Source organism: Crassostrea angulata, chromosome 2 (assembly GCF_025612915.1).
Source record: "Crassostrea angulata isolate pt1a10 chromosome 2, ASM2561291v2, whole genome shotgun sequence".
Taxonomy (NCBI): Eukaryota; Metazoa; Mollusca; class Bivalvia; order Ostreida; family Ostreidae; genus Magallana; species Magallana angulata.
In genome coordinates, this window is record NC_069112.1 from 60,523,463 (window position 1) to 60,542,604 (window position 19,142).

General features: G+C 34.5%; 2 long non-coding RNA genes across 4 annotated transcripts; both read right to left on the reverse strand.

The window, feature by feature from the left end:
* Positions 1-221: 221 nt before the first annotated feature.
* On the reverse strand, positions 222-1,682 carry LOC128173350 (uncharacterized). The gene is made up of 3 exons (XR_008242477.1): positions 1,421-1,682; positions 1,123-1,256; positions 222-480 (listed from the first exon to the last, which is right to left on the reverse strand). It is a non-coding gene; the product is annotated as an uncharacterized LOC128173350 (long non-coding RNA).
* Positions 1,683-1,917: 235 nt separating this feature from the next.
* LOC128173347 (uncharacterized) lies at positions 1,918-4,673 on the reverse strand. Of its 3 annotated transcripts, XR_008242472.1 has the most exons (6): positions 3,993-4,673; positions 3,610-3,750; positions 3,059-3,144; positions 2,705-2,808; positions 2,319-2,485; positions 1,918-2,012 (listed from the first exon to the last, which is right to left on the reverse strand). It is a non-coding gene; the product is annotated as an uncharacterized LOC128173347 (long non-coding RNA). The 3 variants fall into 3 exon arrangements; XR_008242473.1 differs by lacking the exon at positions 1,918-2,012 and having other exon boundaries at positions 3,989-4,666; XR_008242474.1 differs by lacking the exons at positions 1,918-2,012; positions 2,319-2,485 and adding an exon at positions 2,512-2,590 and having other exon boundaries at positions 3,993-4,666.
* Between the last annotated feature and the right edge of the window lie 14,469 nt (positions 4,674-19,142).

Here is a 19,142-nt window from a genome sequence, read left to right on the forward strand (position 1 = left end):
GATAGTTGTTCAAATTAGTTTTAAATGGATTTAAGATGAAAAATATGACATCAAGTGAAAACTATTGCATTAAAATTGTATTTATTTAAGCATTGAATTCTTATTTTTGGAAGTAGTCTGTCCTATGACACACCAATGCGGTGCAGATAAATTGAATACTGCGCGTTAGCTACTAATATTTTTTTGCAAGGAAGATACGTGTGTCGTCGCTGTAAAGGTCTCACACAAGGAATTAATTTCACTATATGTTACTATATAGCTTTAATTCAGTTAATTAATTAACTATACTCTCAGCATATAATTCATGAAAGAGAAATTCTAGTTAAATGCTTCAAGAAAAATTTTAGATCAGAAAAATTACGCCTTAAGCGGTTTCTAAGAGAGATAATTGAGAGTAAACATACCTACCCCCAAATACACGTGGGTTCCACATGTTGACAAACAGGCTCAGCACCACCCAGGAAGTTGCATCATGCGCATCTAAAAAAATAGTTCCACTGAAATTAGTGTGACAATTCCCCTAAAGTAATAATTCTCCTAGCCACTGAGTCCAAAATCAATACTATAGGCCTAAAATAAGGTGCCAAAAAAGGAAGAAAGAAAAGAAATTGTCTCTATATATATGGAACTACTATTGACTAAGTTCAGTTTGATTGGCTATTTCCTTGCGTAAGACCTTTAAGACAACTAAAAGTTTATGAAATTTAATTAAATTTGCAGAAAATGTCTAGTAGGTATCTATCACCTATATGCTAGTGTATGAAAATCTACTTTTGACCCTAAGGGATTAAAAAATAGGAGATAACTCTTCTTAACAGCTTGCTGAATTCTGGAGTAAATTTCTGTTAAAATTCATCTACAGTTCATCTTTTTAAAACTCAATAAAAATTAATTAGTGAGATATTGAGAAAAGAGCTTGGAATGAAATGAAACCTGAAATGTTAGAGTTTATGTGTATGTGCTTTAAAAAAAATTCATCTCTAATTAATAGACATTAATTAGCTAAGAAACAGGAAAATGACTTAAATATTGGAATTAATTAGCAAAAAGTTGTTAATTTTAATTCTAAGACAAAGACAGAGACTGGAAAAAATGGTGCCAGAAGAGTCTTCAATAATGTACCTTGGAGCTTTGATAACGGTGGTCACTGATTAATGGCTAGTGATTAAGATAAGAGGTTCTTAAGCAATGGAAGGTGATGAGGCTTTTCCATCAGTCATCAAAGATGGGGGTTCCTCTTAGAAGACATGGCAGCTCTAAAATAAATAAACAGTATGAAAGTTTACAATACTTAAAAATTTGCACCACACACAACATCATATTATTAGAAAAAGTCTGCAAGTGTACAGTTCAATATAAATCATGCCAAAGAAAGGACCAAAGTGGCTGCATCAACATCAGTACAAAAAAGGAAACATACCTCACAACAAGGGCCAGAAAAGTACAGGGACCACCAGTCCAGTACAGTGTCTATGTCCTATAAGAAGGCTGAGTAAAGAAGAGTTTCAGGACGTCGTACAGCAGCAGAAGGATGGAATATTCACAATAAGCGATGCTGAGCGTAGGGGCAGTCAAATGAAGATTTTGCAACCCGGGCCGAGTGAAGTGCAGCTGGTAGACTCCTACACGGATGCAGAGTCACCGAACCCTAATTCCAGACTTTACAAAGTTCTCCATCAAGAAAAAACTGCTAAACTATGGAACCATGCATTTAAAGAGCACTCACAGAAATTCCCGGACTGTGACGGTTCACTGGACTGGAACCAGCATGGGGAGGAAAAGAGAGGCCTGGCATGGATCCTTTCCATTCGATGTAAGAAGTGCCATTACACCAGTCACCGTGAAAAGCTGTACGAGGAAGTCAGTCGATCAGGAAGGGGACGGAGAGCCGCACAGCTTAATGTTGCCATGGCTATCGGTCACTTCGGTACCAGCCTTACAACAGAGGGTATGCGTGGTATGCTTCTTGGCGCAAACATCGAACCAGCATCAGCCACCAACATTCATCAGACCTGCAACAAAGTAGGCAAAATCATCACTCACGTGAACAAAAACAGCATGAAGAAAATAAGGCAGGACATTCAAGAGCTTAACGAGAAATGTGGACTTGCCAATACACCTATAAGAGCGGAGGGAGATGCCCGGTATAACAATGCCACCTTCAGTGCGATAGGGTAAACACCATTCCAAGCTGCCACACAAGTGACATACACTTTAAGTGAAAATGTTACCAAGAAGAAGAATGTTTTTGCAGTGTTTTGTGGCAATAAACTGTGCAAGAAAGGCACCTATCTTAGAGCCAAGGGAAAGGAAGTTACCTGCCCCGGACATGAAGGCTGCACTGCAACCATTCCTCCAGAGACCACCATTGGAGACGAAAAGAGATGGGCTGCGGAATGCATCAGTGAGCTGCAAAGTGATGACCGTCCACTCATCATTTCCCATTTCACCAGTGATGGAGATAGTGCTGCTGCTTCCGGTGCAACTGAAAAGCAAGGGCATATGATTGAAAACCTCAAAGACCTGCGCCACTTCTTTGACTCTCAGAGAAAACAGACTGCTAAAGCTCCATTCAGCAGTCACATGTTTCCTGGAAGAACAAAAGCTATGAGAGAATCCATGCAGAGGAGATTTGCCCTGGACCTGAAGCTTAGATGCAGGACCGAGTACGAAAACTGCTACAAACACTACTCCGGTGACTTACCTTTGATGAAACGGGCCATGTCAACCGCTGTCCGTTCCATCATCAGCTGCTACCAAGGACAGTGCGGAAAGTCCTGCCAACTTCATTCCTTCTCCTGTCGCGGACTGAAAAACAACAAGTGGAACTATTCAGTGTTGCCTCGTGACTTTGAATTAAGCATGACAGAAGAAGACATGTGCTTGTTAAAAGACTGTATAAATCTGACTTTGGGACCTAATAATCTTGATAGAATTAAATATCACACTTGTACACAAAAATCTGAATCTGTTAATAGGGCATATTTAAAATCAAATCCAAAATGTATTACAAGTAGTAGAAATTTTGAAAGTAGAATACATAAAGTTGTGCACTCACTCAATCGGGGTCATGGAAATTCAACATTGGAACTTTGTGAATCTGTAGGGGCACCTGTTGTAAAAGGAAGTAGAGTGGTCCATCATCTAAAACAACAGCAAAATAGGCAAAATTACTTTAAAATGAAACAAAAACTCTTAAAATATAAATACCAAAGAAAATTTTACAGATCTAAAAGATATCAACTCTATGATAAAAAGTCTAAAGACACTTATAGTAAGTCACTAACAGATCCAAAGTTAAACAGGAAGTAGTTAAGTGGGGGGGGGGGGGGGTTATCATAGGTGGGTGGGTGGGGGGGGGGGGGGGTGTGTAGTTAGCATGTTTGAAATGAAATGTTTGTTATATTATACCTATCATATGAAATTTGTATTACATTCAATGATTGCTCTGTTTAAATAATGTGCACTGAATGTATGGTAATGTGTGAATGATGAGTGTATAAAATGTGAAATGTCCTTTTATGGGGTGCTCAGTTCATGTAAATATGTTATATTTTTCATTGTTTATCTTATTAAAATGATTGCAAACAATTATCTTGATTTTCTTACCTGTCTGGTGTACACAACAAAGAGGACTGAGACGATTGGTTGAAATACGGGTACACAGGTGCCAAATTTCACCGTTGGTGACAAGACAGCATCCCGCATTGTTTATCCGACATTGTTGATCTTTAACAAGGGAGACAACTCCTGAAATTCGAAAAAATGCAGATTAAATAAAAGTTACATGTTTCTCTTTAAGTCTCACACAAGGAATTAATTTCACTATATGTTACTATATAGCTTTAATTCAGTTAATTAATTAATTATACTCTCAGCATATAATTCATGAAAGAGAAATTTTAGTTAAATGCTTCAAGAAAAATTTTAGATCAGAAAAATAACGCCTTAAGCGGTTTCTAAGAGAGATAATTGAGAGTAAACATACCTACCCCCAAATACACGTGGGTTCCACATGTTGACAAACAGGCTCAGCACCATCCAGGAAGTTGCATCATGCGCATCTAAAAAAATAGTTCCACTGAAATTAGTGTGACAATTCCCCTAAAGTAATAATTCTCCTAGCCACTGAGTCCAAAATCAATACTATAGGCCTAAAATAAGGCGCCAAAAAAGGAAGAAAGAAAAGAAATTGTCTCTATATATATGGAACTACTATTGACTAAGTTCAGTTTGATTGGCTATTTCCTTGCGTAAGACCTAAAGTAATTATATATGTTCTCAATCAGGGATATGAAACGTACATGGAACAGCTATATTAACATGTTATATGGTACACTTCCGCTGAAGGAAATAAAGTGCCAGGACTTTTGTATAGAGAAATATTTTTAATTAAGGACTAGATAGTGAATGTCGTAGAATTCCCATGCGAACATTAGTGTAAATAGACACTGAATGTAAATATTTTGTTTTAAATTTTAGGGAAGATGTCATGGATGTTGAAGTAGTTGAGGATGTTGTGGCAGTAGTTGGTGAGGACAGAGCTGAAGATGGGCTACTTGATAAGGGCAATGTTGATAATGAAGCAGAGGTAGTGATGGAGGACATTGATAATCTACTCCTCAAGTAATTATTCTTATGTGTCTGGTGTTTAATGCTCACACTGCTGTTTGAATTAGGAGTTTTTTGTGAACATGTCAAATTTGTTATCTTTTAAATGGTTTCAAGGGTCCATCTACCATTTTAATGGAGTTTGCATTTTGATTTGAACATGCCCAAATTGTTCATTGTACATTGAAATGGAATGAAAATTTAAAAGCATAACATAATTCCAATTGTATTAAACCTTGATGCATGTGTATATTGCTTTCTCATTTCCAAGAAATTCATTTATGAATATAGAGATCTTATAAATTGCTGATATATTAAAATGTATGTATGTCCTGTATTCTAGCGAAATGTGCCAATGATGATGGATACTTATGCTCTGTTCAAGGATATCCTGGTTAATCTGTATAAATAGAGAAAATCCAAATCAGTAGCACTTATGACAAAATATTTCCCAACATTTCTGTTGAATAAAACTGTTTTATTTTTAGATCGTAAAAGAAGGTCTTAACTTAGACCATGTTGTCAACTGTTATTTACCTGCGTCAGTTTAGCCCAGACATTTGATTAAGTTGGGCCATCTGAGCATTTTATACATTAAATTGCAACACCGCGTGCCAAATCAGTTGCTGGTTATCCTGTTCGGCAATAATTCTTGGAGAAGAGTTATCACCATAACAGGCCAAACAGGATTAGTAGAACTAACATTGTGGGGAGATGACATAATTAACAAGATTAACCAAGAAGGTGTTTCTGTTGTGGTGAAATGCGTAACAATGGAATATTTTAAATTGTCCATTTCTTCACTTTTAGCTCATATATCTTAAATCAATTCTTTATGTGTTTTTATTGGATCTGCAGTTATATCTGTTTGGAAGACCTCAAGATCAAACCTTGTTGGAGAGACCGTCTCTGATACATATAGCACCGTCAACAAGGAAGTGAAAAACAGGCTTAACCCTTGAACATCATAAAAACTTCTTTATACATGTACATTGTACCACGCAAACTCAATGCGGCTACGAGCCTAAAAATGACAAAATTTTAAGTATAGCTTCAATTTTTAAAAATTAAGTTTACAACTAGAAAACACCGTGATTAATACTTTTTTTTACAATGTCTTATTCAATGTGTTGAAACTAGACACCCTGGCATAGTCCACTTCAGCTGATCAAAAGCAATAAATCTGTAAACCCAAACTCACTAGTGATTATCCGATGTGATATTACCTTATTGACAAAGTCGTTATTACACAGGAATTTGATGTAAGATTTATTTAACAAGAGGCCCATCGGCCTCATTGCTCACCTAATTAAACGTTCATTGTATTATTTGTTTTTCCCAATATTTCAGACAATGAGGTGAAACACTGCAAAAAGAAGAAAATGTCAAGCGAACAATTGGAAAATGCCAAAAGAGCTGTTTTTGATGATTTACTTTATGAGGATATAACGCCTCCGGATTCTCCCCAACACTCGATTGACTATGAACCGATAAGCGAGGATGAGGATTGGTTGTCAATTAACTCAGAAATGTAAAGAGAACTTTTGACTTCAACAAACAGGGAAAAGATTGACGCTTTGGTGGACAAGATACTGGTGTGTGAGAGTACAGAGCCCATGATTTCATTGAAGATTGACGACCAAGTTAACGTCGCTGAAGAAGACGACTCTGAGTGCTCCGTTGATCCGGATCCTGCGATAATTCCGCCGACATCGGTGACTGTTGCGGAACACTTTATTCTAAAGATCACGAAAAGGACCGTAACATATAATAACGGCATAACAGAAATTGTGCGTTTGATTGTTTATTATTGTCATGATTATGTGTTAAATATTAAATTTTGTCCAAAATTCATCTACCGCTTGCCAACTTCATTAGACTTTTAAAAGGCTTACTTGTTTGCATACAACACAACCGTATTTAATCTTAATGAAATGTAACGTACTCAGTTTTGTGGTAGGTATATAGTGCTATGAAGAGATTTTAACTTTCAGCTTATGAAAGTACTTTGTCGTAAATTCACATGACGAATAACTTGAGGTCGACCTATCAACGCAGGACAGTTAAGGCAACAATTTGCTTTCAAACAGCAGTAAAAGGAGGTCGTTTGTTTAAGCTTCATTTTTTCTGCATGATATATTTTTTAAAACTATTTTTTGACTGATTTTGCAAAGATATGGGTCACTTTAACTTGACCATGTCTTAATTTGACTGTCACGTGACTTTTCATTGTTACGTGGGCATCTTTTAGACAAGAAAATGCTAATTTGAGACAAAAAAGACAAGGGCAAGACAAACAAAGTTTGGAGTAAATAATACGCCTACTTATTTAAAACTATATATACATCATAGAAATCAATGCTCATTCAGTTGTAAAATTCGTTTGTTATGCAAATTCCTAGGAAAACTGGCTACTTGTTGCAAAAATAGCGCGTTCTTGTACATTTTGATTAAAATTACAAATTAAAACTATATTTCTCAACAAATGAGCGTCAGTTTTCATTAAGTACACGAAAAAAGGAAGAAAATCATACCAAGTTCAATAATATCTATAGCCGCCTTGCCCTTGTCTTTTTGCATTTAATTTGACAGTCAGTCAGGTCTCTCAAATCAATACACATTTCAAACGCACAAATGATCCCAAAAGGGGACATAACTCTATAAGCGTTAACTCTTCTGAAATAGGCGCGGTGTCATTGTATCGTTTAATACGAATTTATTTTGAGATTGATTTCATCAGTACATTATGCAAATGATTATTTAAACATAGTGTTTCTGTTTTATCTTTATAAAAAGGGACAGTATGGTTACTATGAATCGCCCGCATTTCCTCTGTTGTAATTATAGACGTAAGCAAAAACAGCTGTGCATAATATTTTAGGTTACTGCATGCGCGGTGTTAGTAGTTTCTTAATTTTTGAGGGAAGGAAAGAAAAATATATGAGACCTAATTGTGCAAAATTATCTGTGGGGTAGGCTGGGTTGGGAGAAGCCCCTCTATAATAAGACAGATCGATCGACATATAACATAATTTAAATTTTTCTTATAATATAAAAAATAACCCCTACCTCACTGTACAATATGGTCAGGGGTATGTTTTGATTATAAGAATATTTCATGTGGGGTGCATGCCTGTGCCTGATGACTCAATGTTTATATACAACACTGTTGTCTTGAAACATTTTCCAGGGGGAGGGGTGGTTCAAGGAATTTATTTGCAGGTGGCCAGAGACCAAGCCATATTATTATGTGAAGTGTTAATTAAATTAGAATTATCCAGGGGAGATGGGGCTATATACACATGAAGAATAATTTTAAGGTTATACTCATTTTCTTTTTTTTCCTTTGGGGGGGGGGGGGGGGGGATGCATATATTTATTCAGTCACAAAATTTATTCTATTCCAATTGCATATTTTTCATTACCGAGAATAAAAGAGAGTGTAAATCCTGCAAGTAGGCAATCAAAAGCCATTTTTGGTTCACATGAATATATAGAATTTAAATAATTCTGAACTTAATCTTATGCGAGGGGATGAAGACACTCTCCCCCTCCCCTTTGCATCCTTAATGCATGCAAACAGCATATAGCAAATTAATATAGCTGACTTAGGTAAATGTCTCCTCTTCTCCATTTCTTAAAAAAATTATGAATAAAAAAACACTTATACTTGGCTTATTTGATTTATTCATTTATACTAAGAAGATAGATTACTTTCTGAAAGAAAAATAATGATAACATGTTCAGTGACAACATTATTTAAAAATTGATATACCCATATATGCATGCACACTCAACAATTTCAATTTCTTTTATGTATGATATGATGTCAATGTGTTTATATTGTATGACTCCTTAGTTTGACTCCTCTTCTTTCTCCAAAAGCACAGTCTTCCTGTTCTTTAAGTCCAGGTTTTCATATTTTATATTCCCAGGACAGTCTTCCTGTTCTTTAAGTCCAGGTTTTCATATTTTATATTCCCAGGAAAAGAGTGTGTGTAACTTGTCACCAATAAGAACAGCATTTATGCAAATCCCAAAACATAGCAGGTACCAGCTGAAATGAAAATGATTTTTCAGTGAGTTTAACATGTAATCAAAATGACTGAAAGATTAAAATGGAAGAATTATTTTCTACAATTTGACAAACATTGGAATTTATTTATCTTGAATAAACATTTCATTCTGTTAAGATTTGCATTCAGGTTTTGCACATGTTCAAACACAGCTTTAAAACAGTTTTTTGATGATCGACACCTTCACCCCTGTTATGTATAAGATTACTGTGGCCCCTTTATTTTACTCGACAAAACCTTAACAGTGCACTTCTCTCTCTCTCTCTCTCTCTCTCTCTCTCTCTCTCTCTCATATTAATGATTTAGGTATACAAGATTTCTATCAAGCTAGTGCAGTTACAGTGAAATCATACCATGTAATGTTGATATGTTCAATGTTGATGAGCAATTTTTAATGATGAAGTATTAAAAATTGTAGGTTTAAAATAACATAAGTATTAAATTTATTCATTTTAAAATTAAACACATATACACACATACATAGGACTACATGTCAACAGCAATTTGAGCATTCTGTTAAAGGTCTAATTTGCATGAATGGGTAAAATGACAAACACTTTAACTATTATTTGAAAGTTTCACATGCACATTCTAAACAAACATACAATGTCCATAATTTTATATAGATTCCTCATTTAGAGAAATCAGATGAAGTGATGACATGTCACATGCAATTCAATTATATTTGTATATTATAAGATTTCAGACAGTGTTATGTTCTGAGTGATATAAAAAGCTAGTAGTGATAATTAATGTGCATGAACATTTTCTATTATTTGGATAAATATAATGTGTAAAAAAAAATTAAATAAACTGTCATGGAAGAATTTTCAACACAGAAGAAACATGTAATTGACCAGCTGTTTATGAACGGGTCAACTAATTTTCAGAAAATCAAATCAGCTGTATATAATCCTTTAGCCTGTACTGTTCTGATTTTCAGGAAACCAGATCAGCTGTTTTCACAGTCTCACTTTGTTTACATACAAACAACTGCATGTATAGTCAGACTGAGTGTAGTGTAAAGCTATAGTATTGTCTGTACAAATGCTATGAACTGATTCGATCGTGTCGATTGAACTTTCTGAAGAAAATGAGTAACAATTTAACGGACCGACAATAAACTTCTACATGTACATTGTACAGTATAAATGTAAACAATGCAGTCTCTTCTCATGTTTTGAACGAAACAACACAATAAGTTAATCAGAAATTCATCCACTGTATAAAAACACAGTAAAATAGTTACTTAGTTATCTGGTCTATTACAAATACACTGTATATCTATTCTACATACCTGATAAATCATCAAAAGATCGTTACCATCCGGAACACCAGCTACACGTGTTTACATCGTCTGACGAGCGCTTTTGGGACGCAGATTCACACCCGTTCGACAGATGTGATATAGAAATTCTTCGTATATTCTCGTTGTTGTAAATTTAGATATACACATACGTGTAATTCGTTGTTATAGGTTTGCCATGAAGTATTAAATCAACCGTATATTTTGTCAAAACTACTGTTTTCGGTGTATTTTCCATATATGGAAATACAGATGCGGGGCATGTATTATGACGTCATATCTCATTATCCCTTCATTAGCATATCAGAGCGATGTGTAGCCTTATCTGCACTGCGAAATCATACTTGAATTAGTGGAAGGTAGGTCATTCTTAAACTAATTCGCTGATAAGAGGAAATGAATTTCTTACTCTATTTTACTTATTTAATTACATTGTTTCATTAGCAAATTCTTTGGGAATCTCTTCTCACAACATATGTAATACATATATGGCATGCTAGTTACATTTATATGTATAATATAGTTTAAATATATAAGATCCTTTCCCCCTTGGTGCCCCGAAACAAAATAAGAACTTAAATAAACTTTCTCCGGATGACTTATTAAAGTCATTGTCCGTTTTCCTCAAATTAATGTTAAACAAGAGAAATATAGATAAATGTAAACTTATTTCAACAAAATAATGATTAGTTTGTGTTGAACCCTCTGTAATCGTATAGTGGTTTTAACTTTAATTTATACCAGATGTTGCATGATATTCTTAAGTCTCTAGTCGCATAAGTCAATCTCAAATCCGTTTGTTTTCTAAGTCTAAATCCAAAACTCCATAATAATGTAAAGGATTCTAGAAATTTATATCAACGCTCAATCACTGTGTCAGATATTTACGTTTTCTTAAAATTAACAAGTACCTTTATTCCAATTTCAATGTAAACGAAAACAAGTGTAAAGGTTTCCAATATATTTAATAATGAGCATGAAATGAGACACACAAAAATGATATTCACAATGAAAAATATCTAGGAATACAAACATTTAATTTACATACCTAACTAAATAGATAAATTACTAAGCCTACCTTATTGTTAATATTAAATCCAAGAAACCCAATCAAATTATAAGTACCACCCCGCAAGGACTGAATGAAATACACAACTAGCCTAACAGATTTCCCAAGTTAAATTTAGAACAAAAGAAACGGAAGGGAGAATCGAGCTATAAACGAGACTATGAACGAAACGATGAACGAGACAGGAAACGAAGACTGGAGCCCACCTATCTACCCAGGGGAGTGAGTTGACTCGAACCTTAGAGAAGATTCCACGTCAACCGCCGGACTAAAGCAAAACCTGACTTAAAAGACACCGCTCTGGGCTGTGTTTCTCTTAGGCAATCAAAATGACTGAATGTAAATATAGCTCGAACTGGTGTTTTCCAAATGATTACATAAAACTACGAAACTTTCCGAATGAAAAATAAATTATTAGAACCAATCAGAAAAGTCGTAACATTTTGCTTACGTTATAAACGTACAAGTGCCCGACATGAAAGCGGGAGACTATAATAGAGGAAAACATTGCTGTAAATCTACCCGTAAATCTGATCGTCGGCATTAAAAGTAATAATAAATAATATGACTGAAAGTTAAGTAAGATATAAATGCAATCCTATCACACTCCCTCCACCCCAAAACCAAAATATCTTAAATAAGATATTAAGGTAAAAACAAAAATGTCCGAACCCTAATAAAATGAAAATTTTGAAATAATACAACTTCAAACAGCCAAGATGAACATAAAATATGTTATTTAATATTAAAATATTAACCCTGAAATAAAAAATATTTATTTGGTATACATTACAAATACTTCTATTAAATGTACATTTTATAACAGATATCACAATTGACCAATGACGTGACAGTTAATATTTTACATGGAACGAGGAGGAACCATCATCGTTGAACTGAAGAAATGAATCGCTGTCTCGAGGGAATGGTATAACATCCTCATTGTCCATTTTCCTCAAATTATGTTAAACAAGAGAAATATAGATGAATGTAAACTAATTTCAACAAAAAAATGAAAAGGTTGTGTTTAACCTAAATGCCCCATAATAAGAAGGGAAATCAGGTAAACTCGCCATATGATACACATAACATGTTTTTGATATTTGCCTTAATATTTTGAAAACTTTGTTATTTCAATGGGATAGGATTGGACTCCTTTTGCTTTAATATTTGTTAATCTTCACTAATTAATTGAATATTCACCGGTTACAGGTCTATTTGTTCATTTCTGCCAGCTGCCATTCGTGTTTTCATAGGTCGTTAAATCAAAAGGATTATCAAGATGAATAAGTTCTGCTGAACCCTGGCAATCGGTATCCTCATTCGAATTTCTGGCATGTGGGTCATAAATAGAATATTCTTCGTAGTTTCGACAAAGAATGGCTATATAAGAGTCTGATATCCGAAGAACAAGAGTCTGGTTTTGTTTCTCATCAGTGCAGATGTAATCAATGTAAAAATGAATGAGGAATTTACAAATTATGCCTCATTCAGAATCCCAACACTAGTCAATACATTGCTAAAGCCATTTTTCTTGCAATTCGTCGATGTATATTCTTGAATCAGCTCTACGGAATGGTCAACCTATTGTTCGCAGAACATTCAAACCAAGACTGCCCCCGGCGAGAAGAATGGCATCAACTAAATTGACCGATTTTAATTTCAATGCAACGAGGGCTGTTATACAGATACTAGAACACTGCAGACCTGTTTTTGCGTAATCAATAATAATAAAAGAAATGTAGTTCATTATACAGTTACATTGTGTAACATACGTAGCCTTAATTCTTTTTTGTTGCAAATGACTGAACCCCCCCCACCCCCAAATAAACTTGTTTATTTCAAACCAGTGAGTTGGTAATCAATGTGTCGCACCTCTTCATTTTCTCTTTTTAGTCTAATTTTACTATTATTTTTATTTATGTTCTAAACATGTACAAGATATTTAGAATTTAAAAAAAAAATTGGGGAAAGGGGTGTTTTGGTTCAGCCCCCATATCACATTCATTTCATACAACTATTCATATATATTTTCATTAATACATTATTTATTCCTATATAAACAGGAGGCAGTGAGTTCATTGCTACAAATTAATGTATTAGGTTTACTACCAATCTGTCGTGGCATAAAAATGTAGGAACTTATAAATAATTAGAAAACGCTAGTGTATGCATAATTATTTGCACATTGAAAACGTGTACTGTGAAAGCCAAAGCATCTGGTTAACTCGTCCTGCACTCTCCGCCATGACGTTAGTTGAACCCCGTTCCTGGGCACCCCGTTCTGGAGAGTTATTCCAATCTAAACTAAAACTAATGAAGTTTCCCTGATTTAATTCTCAAACTTCTTTCTATATATTTTTCTGTTAGGGAGATTTGAAAATTCCATACAAGAAATTGTGACTGGCAGTAAAAATATTTTAAATATAACATGTTTTACTAGTGAAAATGATGATGATTAGGATAATGAAATAAATTCCGTGAAAAAGAGGATTACACATGTTTGTGTTCAAATTAATTGCATTTATTAAGCGTGAATAGCATAGAATAATTAATTCAACAAAACTCCAATATTAACGAGGGTCCACCAAAGTAAAAAAAAGTTAGTGTCAAACCCTGATGATGAACGTACAGGAAAAGTAGACTTAATGTGAGGATTGGGATTTGTCGCATTTTTTTGGAATTCAGTACATTTATCCAACAGCTCCATGATGTATCGCAAAACAATACAGCTGGAGTGTTTACTGGGTACTAAGTAAACTGTTTTGGCTAGTCTTCCTTTAAGAACTGTCATGCCTCGCGAAAATAATTTGCATGTAAGGAATTTAGGGCAATGGTCCATAGTAGCTTACTGGCCTGGTTGACCATTTCCATAGCATCAGAAGTAGCAGCTTGTCAACACAATACAGCGATAATTAGCCACAATGCGGCTATAATCAGCTATCTTTGTGCTTGGACACAAAAGAAAAGCATGGTTTGAGTCTGATGACACTGTTGAGAACATTGAAGGCAGGTTCCTTTTTGTACAGAAACGTCTCACTTTAGTATCCAATGTAAAAAGATGAGCTGGCTTTAATTTCAGTGAGGATTCATCTACATCAATGGTTACTGAAAAGGACATTTTGCCACATACAACTTTTCTTAGGGTTTGCTTTTTGTGGGTTCTTTTTTAGAGGCAACTTTTTATCTTGTTATCCGTGCTGCTCTGGTGGAATTTTTTTAGATTGATATTTTGGCGTCTTTTATAAATTTGTAAAATCATCTTCTGCTTCCGTGACGTGAAAATTGACGTATGATTGCAAGCGGCAAATTAAAAGCCAATCAAGATTTAGAGACGGAAATGCTCGCAAAACAATTTTTGTAAGTAAATTGACAAAAATTTAATCCTGCTCTCGAGGAATTTGCCTTTTCCACTTGTCATTTCATCGTTTCGTGCCTTTGAGGTGTCATTGTCTAGATTCTGTGGAGATCCTTGAACTAACAACTTATTTTTAGATGTTTTGCCTACTTCGGGGGGGGGGGGGGGGGGGCATTTGCCAATTTTTTATACATGTATTTACTAAAAAATGCATAATTGCAGGTTAATGTCATGGAAATGAATAATAAAATGAAACATCATTTACACGTGTTTATTTTTAACAAATGTTGTTTGAACCATATATTTAGTACATCTATATTTACGTATGTGTTAAAATATGTAAAATGCATATGTTGTACACGTGTATAAAATATGTGTGTAGCATACAAATTTTAAAAAAAGTTGTACACATGCATTATATGTGTATGTCACATAATGTAATGACCAAGTGACCTAGGGATAATAGAAGATCCCGACCCTCAAATGATAAAAAATACTGACTTTACATAAATGATTTATATTTCCTTTCTACATTGAATTATAAAATATATTGACACAATGATTCGTCCATAAATCTGAAATTGGAGGAGAGTACTGTTTATTAAATAGATGATCCGTGAAGTATAGCGGTTGTGGTGAGTCTGTCCTTCTGCTGGTGCTGGTCCTGTAGGACGCTGATGCTCCACTCAATGTCAAAGATGTCTACGATGTTTATCCGTGAAACCACACAAGGAAACTACCAGGAATACTTAGACCTATTAATCGTTCAAATACAAATACATACTTATGTCACAAGGTTGACACAATACCAACACATGGCATATACATAAATACTGCATGTCTCAATGATATACATTTTACTTCTGTTACGCATTACATACATGAAATACATGCATTACTTTACACATGGATACACTTACATTTACTCACACTTTACACTTACTTAAATAAGACCAACGGAAGATATCTCATTCATATACATAAAGACATAAATGCTACATATAGGGAACAGCTGGTAAAGCTATTTAATGATAAACGTGAATAGCTTTAAGTTGAAATTACCGAGAAACTTCGTTACTGGATGTTTTAAGACATTTACTGCATTTATGAAACAATGACATTAAAAACACAATAATAATGACAAAAATAAGGCTTACCTCAGAGAAGCTGGACCATAGGCATTATAAATATTAAAGCAGCAAAGTAAAAATGTGCCAAGACTTGTACAAGAAAAACAGGAGAAGTCTGTGTTGCGTCCTTCCCCTCGGACATCCGTGTCCAAACTGTGCACAGACTGATTTTAAGAAGATGGGGGAATAAGATGGCGCAAATGCCCATTCGGTTTAATAGTGAAATACAATTTTAAATTTATTTTTCCCAAATTAAATCTATTCAATTATATTATAATGCAACTTTGTAAAAGCAAAATTCTAACTATATAGTCAGTTTTTACCATATTTAACAAAAAATAAGAAAATTATTGTCGGAAAGTTTGGTGGTATCGAACCTGTAACATAAAAACCCTAGATATATACGGTTAGTTTATGCCAGGTACTCTAACCACTGAGCCATTTCAGACACAACAAAGGCGGCTTTTTAAATATTATGTGTGACTAAGGTCACGAATTACCGGACTTGTATTATTTTTTCAATACGTTAAGTTGTTAGGATACAAAATTATATTTTTAATGTATAGTGGGTCATCTCTCCACGTTTTTGTTGATTGAAATGGGTTTGTTTTCCATTAAACCTTATTTAGACTATGAGAAAAATATGGAGCACAGACCCACTCTTTAAAAGAAAATGCCTTGAAGTTCTAAACGATAACAATATTTGCAGGTTTTGATACGTATACGCCTGTTTGAGTCAACATATTCCAAGTACTGAACATACCTACAGGTTACAAATCAATGATTCGTTAAATATATATTGTTTTAAATGATTTTAAAAAAAACCCATCAGATTTGTTGATACTTTAATTTTTTAGTAGCCTGTCCGACCGCGTATGGGCATTTTACACGCCTTATCCACCCATCTTCTTTAAAGGTCCAGTGAGTTGACGTTCGTTACAGGCGAATCGTACAGGTAACATTTCGAAAGTGGGACTCACCACAAGTTAATTACAATTGTCATAAAATCATAACAAGTTATGTGTGGCCTTTATGTGACAAGTATTATATAAATGTCGACATTTTCCTATGTAACAGATTACTCTTGAATTTTTTATAATATAAATGATGTGTCCCGTTTTTATTCTTTATCTTTAAAATTCATTACCACCCTCTAGATCCACAACACATTTTTGTTTTTATATTTTGAGTCTTCACAAGTTATGGATTTAAACAATAAATAAATCAATCAAAATCTAAATTACCTCAAAAGATGTGAAAAAAGCGAGTTGTATGTTAGAGGAAATAGGGTATTGACAAGCAAATTACCAACTTTGGATTAGGAGAACCTTAGTTTTCTTTTTTCCTCATCCGTCACAGCCTTATGTGTTGTGTATTTATACTGTCAAAGATCTCTTCGGGAAGACTCATCTGTCGTCCATTGTTGTTGTCTACCAGTGATTAAAGAGATAACTTGTAGAAACTTCAGACAGAAGCTACGTACTCGCCGAATTTTAATTACAATGAGATCACATCTATCGTAAATTTACAGAACTTGCTTACCTTGAACAGGTCGGTTACACTACCTTATATGGATAGCATTATTTAACACGTGACAATATTTTCGTCAAACAGATTCTCCAATCCAGTGAATGAGTTGCAATGCATGACGGTCTACATCGTGTTTACGATTCAACAGACGCACGTGGTTTTTGTCTGCTTTATTCACAATATTTAATTGCATGCCAGAATGTTTGTACATCTTGATTTTTACTTTAGAAGGTAAAAAAAGAAAGATTACGTACCATGCTCACATTGCAAAATACTGTTGTTTTAGTTGATCAATCGTTGCTTTAAAAATTTGATAGGAAAAAACTGCACAGTTGTGTATTGGTGACTTTATCATTCTGCACTAGAAATAAATACAGGTAACTGTACATTTTTAACATACGTGAATAGCCACGGTAGTAGAAATGCACAAATATACAAACGCAGAAGCGCAAGCTGTGTAGCGTATAGTATTTTGTCCGTTAAGCATTCTGATGAATGTCCCTGAAGAAAATATCAACGCGCATTCTAATAATGTTGTCTTAAATATGGGATATCACGTGAAAAAACCGGTACTCGCTGCTTCTAATTCTACAGGAAATCTCTCTTTTGAACATTGACAATGGGGTATTTAAATAGGTTCATATAAGTCCTGATATGCAATATGTTTTAAATGTGAGCATAGAAATTGAAGTTCAGACATAATTGTCCGTATTAATTTCATCAATTCTGAAAAATCATTCCAAATGAGTTTCCAAAGGACAATTCAAAATGGTATATATTTTCAATACGCTTTGTATACACTAAAACTTGTAGTAGCCCACAATGCCTTCCAACTCATTCACCTGATTGGTTTGTCGATAAAAGTAAACAGATGGCTAATTCAGTATGCAAATTTATGCCGACGTCACAAAATATAGTGGTCTCGACCTGTTGAAGATGTAGATAAACTTTGCCCTGGTAATAACTGGGCTGAATTGCATACTGTCCTTTATTTGATGTAAACAATACATTTCATTCTTGAACAAGATTTTCAACAGTTTATCTTTTCTTTCAATCTTCAGCTTGTATTCAGCTTGTATGGCCCAAGGCCTTGATTTAGAAGCCAATCAATGTTTTTGGATAATGCCTCTTCATATTGTTCCTCCGTTGTTGCCTCTTGAATCTAATTTGAGATGAGGAAATAGACATTGCATTCTACAGTAATTTACCAACAATAAATATATAAAATATAGCTGTCCGATATACCATTATTCACCTAATTAAACATATTGTACAATATTATGGGCATATTAGATGCGAGAGTGCGAAGGCGAAAGTGTGAAGATGCAGAGGCATGATAGTAGTATATTGCTCCTTCACCCCTGCACCTTAACCCTAAAGGCGAAGGTATGGTTGATTCCTTGTTTTACGCAACTTCTTAATTTCGTTACTCAACATAAAATTTCGAGAATATTAAACCAGGAATCCCGAATTTCTATTATACACTGTAGTTACACTTGGTTTACATCCGTCAAAAAATTGAAATCAGGATATTAAAATCTGCAATAATTAATTTGAAATCTACAGATGACACGTCTTTATTTACAAATGGATCACCAGAAACTTCAGACGGTATTCTTAGAGAACTATTTTTTCCCGGATATATTAGGACTAAATATAAACTTTTCTAAGACAAAGATGGCGTGGATAGGAAGTAAAATATCCTCAGAAGAAACTGTTCATCACTCGAGATGGAAACTTGATTGGAAAAATCCCCCCTCCCAAATGGTTGGTGATTTCCCATTACATCACATAATCTGCGATGCACCGTAAGAAGCATATCTGACCCAACCATAGATATTTCATCAATGATTCAAACTTTGAAGTTTCCGATGGATTCTTTTAATGAAGCAAGTCTTTCTCCTGACAAAGGTATGTAGTCATTACTGCTCTTCACGTTCACCGGGAGGAGAAGAAATGCAGCATGAAGTGTTTACCCAGAGATATTATTGGCATCACATGCATATTCTGTACTTCATTGTTTCGTTGAAAAAAAACTCTGCAGTAACTGGATTAGATCACA